Here is a 14,415-nt window from a genome sequence, read left to right as displayed (position 1 = left end):
CCTTTTTTACATGTTGGACCCCTCAAAGATATGTTGAAAACCTACTGCCATGTGCAATATGTGACTGACAAATTAACATAGGATGTAGGTTGTGGCCAAGGGCTGGGCATGTTTTAGTCACAGTACATCAAACTATTTCCCCTGGCTAATGGGACCTCTGTCATCATGCCTTCCTGCATTATAAACACCTAGATTTCTACAGAAGAATCACTGACCTGTATGCTAGCTAATGTTATCTGAAGTATCCCTCTCCCATGTGCTGCTCCCAGACTACAACACATAGACATTGAGTCAGAAAACTTTTTATTGGTCAACCTTTCTCTGGTCCCTGCCTAGTGCTTAACTTATGGAGGACCAGTTGTTTCAGCTATATTGTCATGTGAATGACAAAACACTGTTTCTTACATGTCCACTCACTTCAGTGGAAAGTGGTATCTGGAGTTGGATAGCAGCAAAATGTTCACTTTTCTGACAGTGGTTTTGTGCACCTGTGATGTTCTGTACCTCGTGGGAACACCCTACACCCCCATATTCATCCTTATAATATGATTGTGTGGTATCTAATGCAAAGTTTGTCATGTCAGGTGTCTTCGGAAGGCTCATGATGTACTGAGCATTGTTGTTATGGTAATGTTATAGGTTGTAACTTCATGCATATAGTTATGAGGCAGAAAATGTGTCCTCATGGCTTAAGCAAGCCCAGACAAAAACTCTCCAAGAGCAGACGGGCAGTTCACACCTCATCGGGGCATGTATGGGACAAACCCAGCCCAGCCTCATAGGAACAAAGGACACTGGCCTAGGCAACAACAAAGGATCTGTTGGACTCTTGAGTGAGTCACCCCCCTTCCCTTGGTCAGTTTGGGACTGCGATGAGGTAATGCTCACCTGACTCTGAAGGGGGGGGGGGCAAAGCCAAGAGGGAAGAAAGGACATGATTAAATGAAGATTAAATGCTCTTCCTCTTTCTTCCACCTCCATCTACAGACATCATCACCAAGCAACTGAAGCACTGATCAAAGGGGAGAGCCTGGCTGAAGGGCAAACAGCCAGCCTGTGGTGAGAAGCATCTAAGTTTGTAATGGCATTGAAAGTGTTAAGATCAGCTTAGAATGCGTTTTGCTTTTATTTCATTTGACCAAATCTGACTTGTTATGCTTTGACTTATAATCACTTAAAATCTATCTTTGTAATTAATAAATCTGTTTGTTTATTCTACCTGAAGCAGTGCGTTTGGTTTGAAGTGTGTCAGAGACTCCCCTTGGGATAACAAGCCTGGTACATATCAATTTCTTTGTTAAATTGACGAACTCATATAAGCCTGCAGCATCCAGCAGGCATAACTGGACACTGCAAGACAGAGGTTCCTAAGGTTGTGCCTGGGACTGGAGATATTGGTTAGTGTCGTTCGGTTGCACAATCCAAGAAGCAGCTTACATGCCAGAGGCTGTGCGTGAACAGCCCAGGAGTTGGGGTTCTCACAGCAGAGCAGGGTAAGGCTGGCTCCCAGAGTCAAGGATTGGAGTGACCTAGCAGATCACCGGTTCGGATAACACCAGGGGAACGTCACAGCACCTTCCGTGTGGGATCTGCAGCAACAGTTAACCAGGATGTCAACTCATTTTTGCTTCATTAGCAACAAGTGTGGTTATGTACCTTAATCAGTATTTCCATATATAGGGCAGACTGTGGCTGTAGAGCCACAACACATGGTAGGAGAATGTGCAAAGGCACAATGCCCCAGCAAGAGCTAGAAAGGACAGTATGCCAGTCTCAGACACAATAGTGGAAGCACCAAACAAAGGTGAGTTGGAGCGACCCCTGCTATAACTTTTCAAATGCTGTAACAGAAGCTTCTCTGCATTCTGGCCCACCTCTTCTGGCTCATGCATGTACAGGGAGCAGGACACCCCCTTTGGGGAGAGCTAGTACAACAATCAGCACTAGCCTGGCGTTGTTCTTGTACTCAAATTGTACAAGTGCTGGTCTAAGTTATGGCCAGCTGCAAAAGACTCAAGGGACAGAAGTGTTCTAACCATGTTCCTTTTCCTCACCAACTCCTCTATACTGAGAGCTGTGGGGAAGTAGAGAATCCCCAGCTGTCTACTCAGAAAAGCTTTAAGCCTGCTTTGTGCTGCTGCAATGGCACAAAGCAGATTTAATGAGGGCCATGATCTAGCTACATAGAAGTATTTTCAGTGCTGTTTAGATAATGGACTAAATTTGGTGCGAATGTAATCAGGTATAGCTCCTCTTAACTTCAACAAGAGTTGCATTGCTTATGCTGGGGACTAAGTTTGGTCTAATATTTCTGAAACATGGAAGAATATACAGATGAAACATGTGAAACTAAGACATAAGATTTTTTATTGATGTTCTTCGATTTCCAAAAAGCTATAGGCAGTGTAGTGTGCAAATAGGTTTTTGTACTCTACTGTAACTATCAGTAATGGTATGCAGGCTACAATTTAGGGAGAACTATTAGCTTTCTGAGATGTTAAATTACTGCAGAGCATGCAGTAATAATAATATAGGGAAAGACAGCACCCTAGTGAGTTGAAACAAAGAACACTAGGCAGCCCTATAGTACTCACTTTCTATAGCAACTCTCCTCTCTCACAAAAAAGTTATACTCCCTGGGGATTACACTAGTTATACCCTAGTCCACAGGACATTGCATTCCTGCATAATAGCCCCAGATCAGCAAGGTATTTAAGCACTTACTTAATTTTAACTATGCAAATAGTCCTACTTACATCAATGGGACAACTCAGTAGTTAAAGTTAGGCACATGTTTAAATATCATGGTGAATTTGGTCCATGCGTGCAACAGGCACCATCCAATTGACAAACAGTCACCCGAACTCTCACCAAGGCCTTGTCTACACTGGCAAGTTTCTGCGCAGTAAAGCAGCTTTCTGTGTTGTAACTCCCGAGGTGTACACACTGCCAAGCCCTTAGTGCGCAGTTGCAGGGCTGTAAAAAAACACCCCGAGAGGCGTACAGCTTTCTGCACCGGCGCTACAGTGCCAGTGTAGACACCCTGGTTGATTACAGTGCTGTGACTGGCCTTTGGGAGGTCTCCCACAATGCCTGTTCTCACCTCTCTGGTAATCGGTTTGAACTCTACTGCCCTGCCCTCAGGTGACCAACCATCAGCCCCACCCCTTAAATTCCTTGGGAATTTTGAAAGTCTCCTTCCTGTTTGCTCGGTGACACGTGCAGTGGTCTCTGCGCATCTTTCCAGGTAACCACGCCTGCTCCACACACCCCACGCTTGGAGCAATGCCGAGATGCTGGACCTCATCAGCATTTGGGGAGTGGAGGCTGTCCAGTCCCAGCTGCGCTCCAGCTGTAGGAATTATGATACCTACAGATAGATTTCACGATGCATGACAGAAAGGGGCCATGAACAGGAAACACTGCAGTGTAGGGTCAATGCGAAGGAGCTGCGGAATGCCTACCACAAGGCGCGGGAGGCAAACCACCTCTCTGGTGCTGTGCCCACAAGCTGCTGGTTCTACAAAGAGCTGGACGCGATGATCAGTGGCGATCCCATCTCCACTGCGAAGGCCACTGTTGATACTTTGGTGGCTCACGTGCCAGTTGAGAGTGGACTGAGCCAGGAGGAGGAAATCTTGGATGAGGAGGGGGAGGGAGACCCAGAGGCAGAGGATGATTCGGAAGTCAGAGATGCACGCAGCCAGGAGCTCTTTTCTACCCCGGAGAGGCTAGCCAGTCACAGCTGTCGGAGCTTGGCGAAGCGCAAACAGGAGAGGAGGCCCCTAGTAAGTGGCCTTGATTTTGGGAATCGCTGAAGCGAGATGTTGGGGGCAGGAGGGCTGAAGAAAGCAAGTTTGTGTCCGTATGATGCGCGTACCACCACATGCCTAGTCTGAGCAGCGGAACAGGGTGTTGATTGATTCCCACTTCACGGGAATCTGCCTCAGAGATCTCCAGGAAATTCTGATGGAGATACTGGGCAATCCGCTGCTGCAGGTTCTTTGGCAGAGCTGCTTTGTTTCTTGCTCCATTAACAGTAAGTTTCCTGCGCTACTCTGCCATCACTGGGATGGGGGACCGGACACCATTGCTGAACACAGGCGAGCCGCATAAGGGCCAGGGCAGAATCTGCAGTCTTGGAGAAGACCCTCCCTTGATTCCCTGCTCACCCTCAGTAGTGAGATATCTTCCATAATGAACACAGCCTGTGGAAAATGTGGGGACAGTAATGATTATAAGCTCCCCCCCCCCAGTGCTGGCTCTCCCTAAGAGCCACGTGCCCAGTGTACAGTACGGTTCTGGAACACTAATTTCCCCTGCCCATGCAGTCATCACCATTTTGGGGGTCTTGTGGCTCATGTGTGCTTGCCTGGGGTCAGCCAGTTAGTGACAGGTATGTGAATAGTGACTGTGTTTTAAATCACTGAATCAGTGGTCTGTGTGTCTCAAACAATACTGCTTCTGTAAAATGTTGCATTTTGGCTTCACAGATATGACCTTGAGAGCTCAGCTCCCCCTTTGTTATCGCCGGCTGAATGGCTGCGCAGAATTAGAAAGCAAGCACGAAGAACTAAAGAGAACTTTCTGTGTGATGTCATGATGCACTCCGCGGCTGAAAAACAAGAATTGAAGGAGTGGTGGGAGAGCGAGAAGAGAGACAGAAAGGAGAACATGGTGCACCAGAATGAAGCCATGGAGCGGTTCTTAAACGTTATGGAGTGCCAAGTGGACACGTTCCAGGTGCTACTAGCAATGCAAACCGAGCAGCCCTCCACTGCAGCCGCTGTCACAAAACTCTTTTCCATGTGCCCCCAAACACCGCCAACACACTCTTATCAACCTCCTGGCTCCAGTCTGTACCCGCTGCATTCCACTCCTCACCCATCACAGTCCAGCACTGCAGACTCCCAGTACCCACTGCACTCAACACCCATCCCTCTGCAGTTTAGCTCTGTTGATGTACAGTACCCACTGCACTGTACTCCAAAGGAGAAGGTTGGATATGATACTTGGACAAACACAAATCTTTAACTGTCCCAGGACCCTACCTCCTCCTGGAACCCTCCCTTCCCCCATCCCCCTCAGTGCTGATGTGTTTTTTTGTCTCTCTCCTCCGGCTGTTGTTTTTTAATAAAATAATTATTTTGGTTTGAAAGCAATCTTTATTCCATTAATTGAAAGCAAGCAGAGCCCTGCAAAGCAACAAACAAGTTTCTTAAACCTTCATAGCGCATCTTCTGCACCAATCACAATCACCTCCTAGCATTAAAAGCATTGCACTCCCAAGCATAGCAACAAATATTAGTGGCTTTTAGCTTCAAATTGCTGCCTCAAGGCATCCCTGATCCTTATGGCCCCATGCTGCGCCCCTATACTAGTCCTGGTCTCTGGCTGTTCAAATTCAGCCTCCAGGTGCTGAGCCTCAGTGGTCCAGCCCTGAGTGAAGCTTTCACTCTTTCCTTCACAAATATTATGGAGCGTATAGCTCGCGGCTATAAGCATAGGAATATTGTCATCGGCCAGGTCCAGCCTCCCATATAGGCAGCAGGCCTTTAAATGGCCAAAAGCACATTCAGCAGTCATTCTGCACTTGCTCAGCCTGTTGTTGAACCACTCCTTGCTGCTGTTATGGTGCCCCGTGGATGGCTTCATAAGCCACAACATTAAGGGGTAGGCAGGGTCTCCCAGAATTACAATGGGCATTTAGACTTCCCTACAGTGATCTTCTGGTCCGGGAAGAAAGTCACTGTTTGCAGCTTCCTGAACAGGCCAGTGTTCCGTAAGATGCGTGTGTCATACACCTTTCCAGACCAGCCTGCGTTAATGTCCGTTAAACGCCCACGGTGATCCACAAGCACCTGGAGAACCACTGAGAAATACCCCTTCCAATTAATGTACTCAGTGGCTAGGTGGTCTGGTGCCAGAATTGGAATATGCATGCCATCTATCGCCCCTCCATACTTAGGAAAGACCATTTGTGCAAAGCCATCCACAATGTCACGCACGTTGCCCAGAGTCACGGTCTTTTGGAGCAGGATGCAATTAATGGCCCTGCACACTTCTGTCAACATGAGTCCAACGGTCGACTTTCCCACTCCGAACTGGTTAGCAACCGATCGGTAGCAGTCTGGAGTAGCCAGCTTCCACAGTGCAATCGCCACGCGCTTCTCCAATGGCAGGGCAGCTCTCATTCTCGTGTCCTTGCGCTGCAGGGCTGGGGCGAGCTCATCACACAGTCCCATGAATGTGGCTTTTCTCATCTGAAAGCTCTGCAGCCACTGCTCATCATCCCAGACGTGCATGATGACATGATGTCACCACTCAGTGCTTGTTTCCCGAGCCCAAAAGTGGTGTTCCACTGTGGTCAGCACCTCCATGAATGCCACAAGCAATCTTGTGTCGTAGCTACTACGTGTGGCAAAATCAATGTCGAATTGCTCTTGCTTTTGTAGTTTAAGGAATAACTCCACTGCCACTCGTGATGTGTTAGTGAGAGTGAGCAGCACATTGGTCAATAGTGCGGGATCCATTCTTTCAGACCGAAGAGGCAGAGCAGAGCGCACAGTACACAAACCGTTGAAAGACGGCGCCAATGCAGACAGAAGCACAGGGATTGCTGGGATGCGAAGCAATGCATCACGGGGCATTGGGACAGGACCCAGGATGCAACCCCCTCTTAGCGGCAGAAGAGGAAGAGATGCTCTGTGGGATAGCTGCCCAGAGTGCACCACTCCGAATATCGCAGCAAGTGCTGCAAGTGTGAACACGCTATTGTGCAGGCAGCTGACAGTGTGAACACACAACAGCGGTTTCCCTTCAGCGCGCTCTGAGCGGCACTGTAACTCCCGGCACTTTAAGTCTGCCAGTGTAGACATACCCCAACTCTCTTCAGGAAGAATATTCCTTCTTTGCCAACCATTTTTATCAGTTTGGGTTTTCTTTTAATCCCTCATTTTCTCCTTGCTTGTGTCTTACGTCTTTTGGGCAACATGTTTAAAGCCAAGTTTCTGTTTTACTTCCCAAAACTGCAAAAAACTGCCACTGCAATTTTGCTCCCAAAGTTACCTGCACCCATACTGACCCATTTAGCTGTTTCACTGATCATTTTGCTTGTAGGATATACCTTCCTCACCACCCAATCATCATCTGTTTCCCTCTGTGTTCCTGTGCGTTAGTACACAGCCTGGTAGAATGGCGCTATCACCATACTGTAAACAATAATAATATGTAACAAATGGTCCATTTCACGTGATTTTGGTTGTTTACCAAAAGAGGCATAACCAGTGACCATCTTGACGACAGAGATACAAATTAGAGCTGGATTCTTATAACAAAAAGTAGTATTCATTTGAATTCTTAAAGGCATTTGCTATGAATAAGTGTGGCCCCTTTTTATTTGCTTTCATAAGCAGTCTAGCAAATGAATTTGCTAGTAGGAATATCTAGAAAAACTAAAAACACTAGAGAAAATCAGACTGAACACTGGGTACTCAATGCCATCAACTCCCACTGGGAGTTCAGCGCCTTGCTGAGTGTAATCCTATATACAGAAAGCAATTTTTGAATCCATACTCATCCAGTCAGAAGAGAGAACACTGGAACTTTTGTGGTCGTCTATAACTGACCAATACAGATTGAAGTTTGAATAACAATCTACAGACCAAGAATTAATCAGTAAAGTTATCCAAGTGTTTATAGGACCATAGCCTATCTTGGTCCCTACATAGTTACCATTAACTTTAAAAATAGCCTTATGTATTACTTTCTGATTTTTCTGGTCACTTGTTACATATTTGTTGATCTTGCTTTTTCAGTACAGGGTTAAGCCATCTTAGTATTCACTTCATATATCTATTTTTCTTCAACATTGGTATAAATGTTTCTGATGGACCTTGACCTTTAACTCGTGAGATGGCTATCACATAGATGAGGATACTTAGAAAATTTGGGACTGACACAGAATGGCTGTGATTAGGTGCATAATGTGGGCATCACAATTTGCAATACATCCTTTAGAGAAATAGCAGACTTCCATGATTTAACAAGAATTGTGCAAATATGCAGCCCTCAACCCCATTTATGAATTAATCAGGTGCACAAGCACCTCTTATGAAGACTTCATATCGAGTAAGGAAGTTGCCTAGGGACAGAATACTAAAAGACCCCTACAAAACTCATTAATAGAAACTACATCTTTCTATTTTTAATTTAAATATATAATAGAAAAAGAAACAAGCTGTATCAACTTATCACTGGGCTTGAATTAGAGATAATATAATATAAGAATTACAAAAGTTTTATAGAAAAATGCTGAATAAATACATGTATTATATTTAGACAGCACCATTCCACCAAGACATTTCAAGAAGTAATTTTGACATTGATGCAAATATTGTTATGCCCAGCACTTACTTTGGGTACAAAAGGCTTCATTTTGTTGTCAGCAGTAAGTACAATATACTCTAGTAGAACTGAGGTAATCGTTAAGTAGAATAGGGTTGTTGGGACCCAACCTTTATGCCAGAATTTCCAGTTCTTATGGAAAGAGAGCAAAGAGTTTAGTATAACATTTGGCACTGGAACCAAATTAGGTAAAGTTGTGTGAAGTCACTATATTTTTACCTAGCTATTATGGATGTACTTTTAAATGCTACCAGGCAGTTCAGATAATATAAAATTTCCAATACTGCCTTCGACTCAAGTCAAGGGTACACTTAAAGAGTTACTAGCACCCAGCAAAGTGTGTTAAGTCTGACATTCATGATGTCTCAGTTATTAAATAGATATTGGTACATGTACAATTTTCTTATAAAACTTAATAATGATAATGACCTTTCCATTTAGAATCAGGCTTTCAATGCTGCAAACACCGGCAGATTTATAGAATTAAATGCTAGATGCAAACTGCTGATCATTGTCAGGTTTTCTCATATATAGAACTTGAAATGTATTTTTCACTTTTTTGTCTTGAACATTCATGTGTCACAATGACCATTAAATGTATATATATATCTATGCTTAGTTAACATAATCGATGTTACACTCAATTTATCATTTGATTTAGTGCTCCTCTGCACGGGTGCATTATTCCACTGACATGATCTGCACAACACAGAGCCTCTTAGTGTAGAAGACGATAGAGAATTGTGTCATGGAATCTGCTGTTGTTACTAAACAATGAAGGATGTGTTTTGTACAGCAAGAACCTTGCTAGCTCCTCAAACAACCTGAGATATTAGTTCTTTCGGCAACGAGTGAAACAAGATAAGTCCGTGAAGCATTTGTTTTGTTTTCACTATTATGACCCTACTCCAGAGATTTTTCTCTTTGGGTCTAGCATTATTTGAGTGGCTAGTACAGACTTTATGAAAATTTTTCTAAGACACCGCTAAATAGAGAAAATAGATTTAAATCTCTGGCCTAGATTATTCAACTTCAAGCCTAGATGATAACCCCTACTTGCTACATTTCAAGGGTCAGCTCCTCAGCTAGCATAAATTGACATAGCTCCGTTGATTTCAATAAAGATATGCCAATTTACACCAGTCAAGGATCTGGCCCAATCAATCAAAAAGTAGTTTTCAAAATATTTAGCTCTTGCAAAGGTTGCATCTCTGAGTTAAGAAGTTCCTATTGGCATTAGTGGTTTTAGGACACATAGATGCTGTTTGTCCCCAGTCCAGGGATGACCCAAGAGATTGTCCATACACCATAAAAGACCTAATTCAGAATAATTTCTCATTAACACATTTCTTTCTAATAGCTTTCAGACTAAATCACAAATGAAAGAGCTGTCTGCTGACGGTGAGAGATGTCTGGAGAAGGAGTAAAATGAACAGGATGAAAGGTATTGCCTCAGGAACTGAAAAAAAATATGATACTATGTACTTCTTTCTGTAGAAGAGAGAGAACTGATCACTTGGTTCCCATAAAGAACCCATGAAGGTTCCACAACTATCACCTGCAAACTCTCTTAACAATGTGTGTGTCCTACAGTAATTAAGTCCTATCTCTTGTTCACATAATGTAATGGTAACATAAACAAGAAGTAGTCCAAGAAGATGCTTCTTAGGCCTTGTCTACACTACGAGAGTACTTCGATTTTAGTTAATTCGACTATGTGGAATCGATATTACTAAGTCGAACGTGTATGTCCACACTAAGGACAGTAATTCGACTTTGTGAGACTTTGTGAGTCCACACTAACGGGGCAAGCGTCGACATTGGAAGCGGTGCACTGTGGGCAGCTATCCCACAGTTCCCGCAGTCCCCCCTGCCCATTGGAATTCTGGGTCGAGCCCCAAATGCCTTCTGGGTAAAAAAATGTGTCGAGGGTGCTTTTGGGCGCCTGTCGTCATCCGTCCGTCACTCAAGCCCTCCCTCCCTCCCTCCCTGAAAGCGCCGGCGGGAAATCAGTTCGCGCGCTTTTCTGATTACTGACAGCGCGGACGCCACAGCATTGCGAGCATGGATCCCGCTGCGACCATCGTTGCAGTTGTGGCAGTTCTCAACGCCTCGCAGCTTCTCCTCCACCTGTACCAGAGGCAGCTGCAGATCAATCATGAGAGGAGGCTACGGCACTACCGTGACGGCATGAAGTCGGACACTAGCTCTGACCTCTCTGAGAACATGAGACCCAGCGCCCAGGACATCTCGCTGTCACTGGGTCTTGTTGATACTGTTGAACGGCGATTCTGGGCCCGTGAAACCAGCACGGAATGGTGGGACCGCATAGTGCTGCAGGTCTGGGATGAATCCCAGTGGCTGCGCAACTTTCGCATGCGGAAGGGGACTTTCCTCGAACTGTGTGAGTTGCTGTCCCCTGCCCTGAAGCGAAAGGACACCCGGATGCGGGCAGCCCTGACTGTCCAGAAGCGAGTGGCCATAGCCCTCTGGAAGCTCGCAACGCCAGACAGCTACCGGTCCGTCGCTAACCAGTTTGGCGTGGGCAAGTCTACCGTGGGGGTTGCTGTTATGCAAGTAGCCAGGGCAATCGTCAAGCTACTGCTATCTAAGGTAGTGACCCTGGGAAACGTTGAGCTCATCAGAGATGGCTTTGCCGAGATGGGATTCCCAAACTGCGGTGGGGCTATAGATGGGACTCACATCCCTATCCTGGGACCGGACCACCAGGCCAGCCAGTACATAAACAGAAAGGGATACTTTTCCATGGTGCTGCAAGCACTGGTGGACCATCGGGGACGTTTTACCAATATCTACGTTGGATGGCCTGGCAAGGTTCATGACGCTAGGGTGTTCAGGAACTCTGGTCTGTGTAGACGGCTGCAGGAAGGTATTTACTTCCCGGACCACAAAGTAACTGTTGGGGATGTGGAGATGCCTACAGTCATCCTCGGGGACCCTGCATACCCGCTAATGCCCTGGCTCATGAAGCCCTACACTGGCGCACTGGACTCAGGGAAAGAACTATTCAACTACCGGCTCAGCAAGTGCAGAATGGTGGTGGAGTGTGCTTTTGGCCGTCTCAAGGGCAGATGGAGAAGCCTACTCACTCGCTGTGATCTCAGCGAGACCAATATCCCGATTGTGATAGCTGCTTGCTGTGTGCTCCACAATTTGTGTGAGAGCAAGGGGGAGACCTTTATGGCGGGGTGGGAGCTTGAGGCAAATAGCCTGGCTTCTGATTACGTCCAGCCAGACAGCAGGGCGATTAGAAGATCACAGCGGGATGCACTGTGCATCAGGGAGGCTTTGAAAGCCAGGTTCCTGACTGAACAGGGTCTCCAGTGACTTTTTACTTTGTGGACACAGATGCTGAACCTGCCCCCGTTTCTTTACCCAGTTACTGTTGACTATCCTTCCAAGTTACATACCCCCTTCCCCACCTTCCCAACAAATAAAATCTGTTCTGTTCTGTTAATGAACAAGGTTCTCTTTTTTACTGTTTTCGCGGGAATGTTTTAAACCGGGGACGCAGACTGTGGCGGGGGGCGGGCTTACTGTTTTGATGCAAATGATGCTTCTAAAGTCCGGGAATGACAGGCTCCGCAGTGCTGCATTGGTTGTTTCAACGCAGCCTGCCAGCAGTCCTGGGCGGGACTGGATGTATGTGCCGGCCAAGTGACTTTCTGGCAGGGGGCGGAGGGTAACAGATCCCCTGCTGCGTGGCTCTGTGATCCAGGATAAGGACCGCGGCATAGGATCTCTAACTGCCCTCCCCCGACACAAAGTCACAGATCAACCCCCTCGCACCCCAGAACAAGAAAACCGCCTCCCGGACTGACCAGGGTAACTGGTGACTGTGCTGTGTATGTGTCCTGATGCTGGACCTGCCCCCGCCTCTGTAGCCTGCTACAGGTGACTGTCCTGTCCAAGTAACAAACCCCTTCCCCCCCTTCAGACAGAATCCCCTCCAAAAGACACTCTCGGAAACAGTACTTAACAGAAACCGATGTTTTATTACGAACCGCACATGAGAAGGGGGGGGGGGGAAGGAAACTTGGACATGGGCTAGTGTGAGATGGGTAGGAAAGGACTTTTCAAACTTTGGAACGAGAGCCTTCCATTGCTGCAGCAGTGTGCAGTGGCCGACTGACAGTTTTAACGGCCCTTGCCGCCCCTCCTTCTTTGTACTTTTGGTGAGGGGGGTGTGGGACTTGGTGGCGGGGGAGGGCGGTTAGAGATAGACAGCAGCAGTGCTCTGTCCTCCTGCCTCCGGTCTTGCAGAACATCCACTAGGCGCCGGAGCGTCTCCGTTTGCTCCCTCATTAGTCCAAGCAGGGTTTGAGTAGCCTGCTGGTCCTCCTGGCGCCACCTCTCCTCCCGTTCCATGACTGCTCTGTGCATTTGTGACAAGTTCTCCCTCCACTGTGTCGTCTGGGCTGCCTGCTCTCGTGAGCACTCCATAAGTTCATAAAACATGTCTTCACGAGTTTTTCTCTTCCTTCTTCTAATCTGCGCTAGCCTCTGGGAGTGTGATGCCAGGCTGGGTTGGGAGACAGTCGCAGATGTGTCTGTTGGAATGGGAAAAAGGGAGTAAATTCCTGAGACAGATAAATGAAGTTGCTAACAAAGAGCATAGTCTTTCTCTGTGAACAACACCATGCACTGCACCTTTCACATGCGCACTCAGGACAAGGTCGAATTTTCGGCCCTCGCCTTATGTGTCTGGGGTCCTGCAGTTGCGATCAGAGAAGCGTTGCAGGACACCTCTACTTCTGCTGCGGGAAAACATGGTAAGCCGTAGACTTGTGGCAGCTTAAACATGTAATAGTAGCACTGGGCTCCTTTCGCACTGAATGCAAGGCCACTCTCTGCTGGCAGCAATCAGGGAAGCATGAGCTCTGCCCCTGTCCCACCACCTCGCGGCTGTCCCCGGGAAAGATCCCTGTATGCTGCCCCTCTGCCGCCTCCACCGCGTGGCTGTAAAGCAGTCCAAATACTAACATTCCCCTCCCTAATTTAAAGCAGGGCGTCATGTGTGACATAACCCTCATGAGGATCTCGGAGACCGAGAGGGGAAGGATGCTGCGTGAATGCATGCAGAGGCCTGGGCCATATGCCGCCATGCTGTGCCGCGCACTGATCCCCGACTACCTCATGGACTCATGGCGTGGGAACGTGTGCTACCACGGGGGACCAAACAAGATTGCCCTGCCGTTGAACCTCGTGTGCATGCTGGAGCGGTACCTCCAGGAGAGCTATGCGGAGCTATCACAGGAGGACTGTCTGTCCATTCCCGGGCACATTGACCGCCTTTTCCTTTAAGTAGAGCATAACGGACTACAGAGTGGAGGGGCCGTGTTGTGGACTAATCATGAATATCCGGACAGTACTTGATTTTCTATACATAGTTAGTAGAAAAAAGTTTACTAAGCCAACTAAATCATGAACAACAAATTACTGATATAGTTATTATTCCTGTTTTGTTATTAATAAAAGTTTCTATGTTTAACTGAGTGACTGAAAAGCCCATTCTTAACAATATAAATATTCCACTTATGTTAAAATGAAATGTTTAGATGTTTAAAGCACTCACTGCTTGATCCTTCCCCTGATTCGGTGTCCGGGGTAAGGGCTGTGGACGGTTGGTAGGGGATCTCGGTAAGGGTGATGAAGAGCTCCTGGCTGTCGTTGAAATCAGCGGTGCAAGCGCTGTCGACTGCCTCGTCCTCCTCATCTCCTTCCTCATCTTCCCCGTCACCTAACATTTCCGAGGAGGAACCGGCCGTGGACAATATCCCATCCTCGGAGTCCACGGTCACTGGTGGGGTAGTGGTGGCGGCCGCACCTAGGATGGAATGCAGTGCCTCGTAGAAACGTGATGTGTGGGGCTGGGATCCGGAGCGTCGGTTTGCCTCTTTGGTTTTTTGGTAGCCTTGTCTCAGCTCCTTGATTTTCACGCGGCACTGTGTTGCATCCCGGCTGTATCCTCTCTCTGCCATGGCTTTA

The sequence above is a fragment of the Emys orbicularis genome, chromosome 1 (assembly GCF_028017835.1).
Source record: "Emys orbicularis isolate rEmyOrb1 chromosome 1, rEmyOrb1.hap1, whole genome shotgun sequence".
Lineage (NCBI taxonomy): Eukaryota > Metazoa > Chordata > Testudines > Emydidae > Emys > Emys orbicularis.
This window is presented reverse-complemented; position numbering follows the sequence as displayed.